General features: G+C 46.1%; 1 protein-coding gene across 2 annotated transcripts in view; it reads left to right on the forward strand.

Moving 5' to 3' along the window:
* The first annotated feature begins 901 nt into the window (after positions 1 to 901).
* Positions 902 to 4,025, forward strand: part of HTR1F (5-hydroxytryptamine receptor 1F) — a 170,296-nt gene continuing 167,172 nt past the window's right edge. For both annotated transcript variants that reach the window (XM_073892191.1, XM_073892197.1), the window contains exon 1: positions 902 to 1,398. The gene's annotated coding sequence lies outside the window, so the exon portion shown is untranslated. The remainder of the gene's footprint in view (positions 1,399 to 4,025) is intronic.

A 4,025-nucleotide genomic window follows, 5' to 3' on the forward strand; every position in this document is an offset into this window, starting at 1 on the left:
ATTATTTTCACTATGCTTTCCTAAATGAGTAGCCATTTACCACATAGTTATAAGGGACGAGGGCTGAAACTGCAAATCATGGCACAGAGAATCAAGTTCCCTTGTTTCAGAATTATGTGAGAGAATAAAAACATGAAATAAATGCCAATGATAATCTGAAATCATTACCCATAATTTGGGTAACATTTGGCTAACATTTCTTGATGACTAAGCGCCAAGCATCATGTTTAGTGTTTTTATGCAATATCTCATTTAAATATGTGATTCCAAAAAACAAAGATGACCTCACCAACAGAAGAAAGATGGGCTGGAAAATACAGGTTTTATCTGTAAAGAAGATGGTCTTTGGGAGGCAGAAAGTATTGAGAAGTGGGAGAGCAGAAAGGATCTTCAGTAACAGGAGTTCCTTTCTGGGGAAAAGGATATAGAAGGCAGGCCCAGGGTGTGGGAGGGGCAATCTGTGAACTGTGGGGGTGGGGCTCTGTACAAAAAAAATCTGTCCCATCCTTCCTTGCTTTGGAGATCTGTTCCACTGCTGGAGAACTGCCACCTTCCCAGAAGCACTCCGGTTTCTAGGGGAGTTCCTGGTAGGCTACCCCTGAAGAGACCGTCTCCTGGGCTGTAAAACATTAGTCTGGAAAAATGATTTGAGGCCAGCAACAGGAAAGGTCAAGTATTTTCTCAAGGTCACATCCAGATCGAAACACTAGAGATGTATTCTAAGAACCTGGAGAATAAACCACAATGGATGCCTTAGAATAAAGCCTTGAATAAACTCAGGTCCCATTACCCTGGCCTATCTCCTTTGTCATCCTGCCTCTGACCACTTCTTCGCTTTCCTTATCTGACCTCACCTCATTCCTAGCCACTCCATCAAAAGAGACAGAGAGGGAGAGAGAGACTGACTTGGAAGGAGAACCAAAAGGAAAAGGAGACTAAACTCGTTTTATTCTAGATGTTTTCGGAAAGGTGTTCGCGTCTTTTCCAGATTCCATGAAGAGATAATCTCCAAGGTATCACTCAAGTTAAAGAGAGGGGACTTTTTCCCTCCCCCGCCCTTCACCACGCACCAGTGCAAGACGAGGGAGGAGACGGCTGAGAGAAGAGGGAGGAAGGGGGGAAAGTGAGAGAAGCAAGATGAGAAAGGGGTGTTGAAGGAAGAGATGAAGGCAAGAAGAAAGGAGTGTTAGGGGTGGTGGCGAGCCTCTGCCGACGGCCCGCCCGCGCTCCGGACTCAGCCGGGCGCGGCACCCGAGTCCCGCAGCGCGCAGCCAGCCCGCGGCCCCGAGAGCAGCCCGGACGCGCCACTCTCCGCCCGGCGGCGGCCGGCGCCCCGCACGGTAGCCCCCGCCAGAGCACCGCCTTCCCGTCTCCCGCCTGCTGCGGGGCAGCGCTCCGGTGAGTGTGCGGGTCGAGCCGGAGCCTGGCGCGCAAGTGGGGAAGCGGAGCCGGGGGGAAGCCCCGGGCAGTGTCCGTCCTCGGCGGGCGGACCAGAAAGCCCTGCGGGGCTGGAGCCCCATTCCTTTCCGACACTTCTTTGGGGTGAACGAGCAGCGCTGGAATTCAAGAATTTCCCTTGCCCACTCAGCCCGCAACCTCTGCTCCCTGGGGGCGAAGTTGCGGGGAGCAGGAGTGGTCCTGGGCGGAGCAGGTGCCCCAGGCTGGGAGGGAGGGGCCCGACCTAGGCCCAAGGGCGAGGGGTGGTGGTCGGAGTCCGCGACACCCCACTTCGGGTGCAGGCTTCCGGCGCTCCTACCTTGAGGAGCCGCTGGGGTGGAGAGAGACCGGGCACCGGCCAGAATCCAGCACTGGAAGGACAGTAAAGAGTTCGAATCCATCCCCCGGTGGGATGAGTCTGGGGAAAATGGTTAGAGAAATGTGAGGAGCCGGGAGGAGGCGTATCGGAATAAAAGGTTGCAGTTTTCTAACTTGATTTCCCGCGGATACGAACTACTGAGGTAAAGGGCAAGAGAGAGCTTCCACCTCGCGGCCGCAAGGTGCCTGGGCGGTTGCAGGTCCTGCCCGAAGAAGGATCCTGTTCAGAGAGGCAGGCGATTGCGCAAAGGAGAAAGGGGTCAGAATGAGGGTTGTTATTCAGGGTTCCGGTCCCCATAGGGGCTAGGAAAGCCGCATCTGTGAGCCCGGAAAGTTAAGAAATGAAACGCAGGAGATGAGAGAATGTGTTCGGAGTGGAGCATTTTGGGTGCCTCAAATGCTGAATGGTGCTTCTGGGTTATTTCCACTTGCACGAAAGAGGCGGCCCCTGATAGCACACTGGTTGAGAGCTAAGGATGCACTTCCACGCACCTTGGAAGAAACCTTGAGAAGACTTCGTTTTCTGCATGTGAAGTATTTCCCTGGCACTTGGACGATTGTTAATATAGTTAAGCTGATTAGTTCAGTGAACATTTAAGATTACATAAGGAGGAAGAGTCATCAGCCACTCATATCATTTTTTCTGGAATATCTATGTAATCATTGCAGTTTGACTAAATTTTAGTGGCTGTGCTATACCAAAAGCCAGGAAAAGGAAACAAGTTCGAGATGGGTTTTACTCTGGTTCCATTTATATACAAATCTTTGAGATTTGATTTGGTGATCAAAAACCTAAATCCTTATGTTTGTGTTGCGCCTTTTGTCCATGTATTTGCTGACGAAGGAGGACTGGACTCTTAAGCTGGTTTTCACTGCGGAGCGGGAGTGTCAAGAGCCAGAGCAAACCTGAGGAAACCTCTCCATCCCTCTGGGCTTACAAATGCTGTTCCTCCTTCTCTTTCCCTTTCTCCCTCTCCAAATTCATAGGCAGGTTTGAGCATCATCACTGTGTGTCTTCTCCAAGGCAAGCGTAGTTCTTGCTCCTCTCCAACCCATTCAAATCTGTGTGTCACAGTTGGTCTTGATAACAAAAGTAGTTATTCACTATTTCCAACCAGAAGTGTTTTTCTATGCTTTAGGTAGATTGTTCATTAAACTCAGATGTTTCTAGAACAAATGTTATACTTGCCTGGTATAAGCTTAGGAGTTCCCAGATGTGAAAAATAACTTATCTTGTCCAAGATATTTTAATGTATTTTCCCATACCTCCCCTGGTCAGTGCAAATCATTTGTCAAACCTGGTCCACTGAGGCTGATTACAGAGTTAATGAACTTAGTTATATCAAGGGTGTGTTCCCTTTCAACAGTATATAAAGATCTCTGTTGGAAGGAAGACTTGAAGCATAATGCAAATTTTGAGACTTTATCTCATTAGGCAAGTTTTATAGATGCCTGGGATTGAGCAATAGCACATTTGTAAAGGCAGCTTTTTCAGTTTTAAATAAATAAATATGTTACTTAGCTCATTTTATAAAATCCTTAAGCATATTGTTCTTATAAAGACTATCATAAAGCTGCTAATAAAAATAATATACCACAACTTTCCTAGCAATTTTTTTTTTTTGCTTTTAGTTTAGAATTGGGTGCATATCTCTTTTAAAAGACTTGCAAAATTACAGCATAATTCTTAACTGGAAATGAGTTTAGTGATAGTTTGAATTTTCTTATCTAGTAAGTATGGTCCCTTTTGATTAACTATTACTGAAATCAAAGATTTTTAAAGGGCACTTTCTAGTATATTAGTAATAAATGGCTAGTGTAAAACAACATGGATATGGTAATATTTAAAAGACCATGGCAGGATTCTCTTTTTTTCAATATGAATTTAAGAAGTGGGAGGGATACTGTTTGAGGCAGAGTAAACAAGATGTAGTTTGTTGCTTCCTGATTGCTGTTAACTGAAAGCACTAATAATCCTTAGGTAATAGAGTCCTGAGACCCATAGTGAAGCATCTACAGTGATCTGATATTGAAACATAATTCCTGTACCCCACAGTGAGAAACCTTGCTTTTTTTTTCCATTCCCTCAGCCTTAAATTAGACAGAAAAGAAATACTCACTTAGGCTCTAAAAGTGATGAACTCTTCAAGTGTACTAGGGAAACTCAAAACTGGCATCTGTAACAGAAATTATTACTTCTACTCGAGAAG

Source organism: Callorhinus ursinus, unplaced genomic scaffold (assembly GCF_003265705.2).
Source record: "Callorhinus ursinus isolate GAN/ISIS: 27379988/994484 unplaced genomic scaffold, GSC_fseal_2.0 scaffold1, whole genome shotgun sequence".
In the NCBI taxonomy this organism is placed as follows: Eukaryota; Metazoa; Chordata; class Mammalia; order Carnivora; family Otariidae; genus Callorhinus; species Callorhinus ursinus.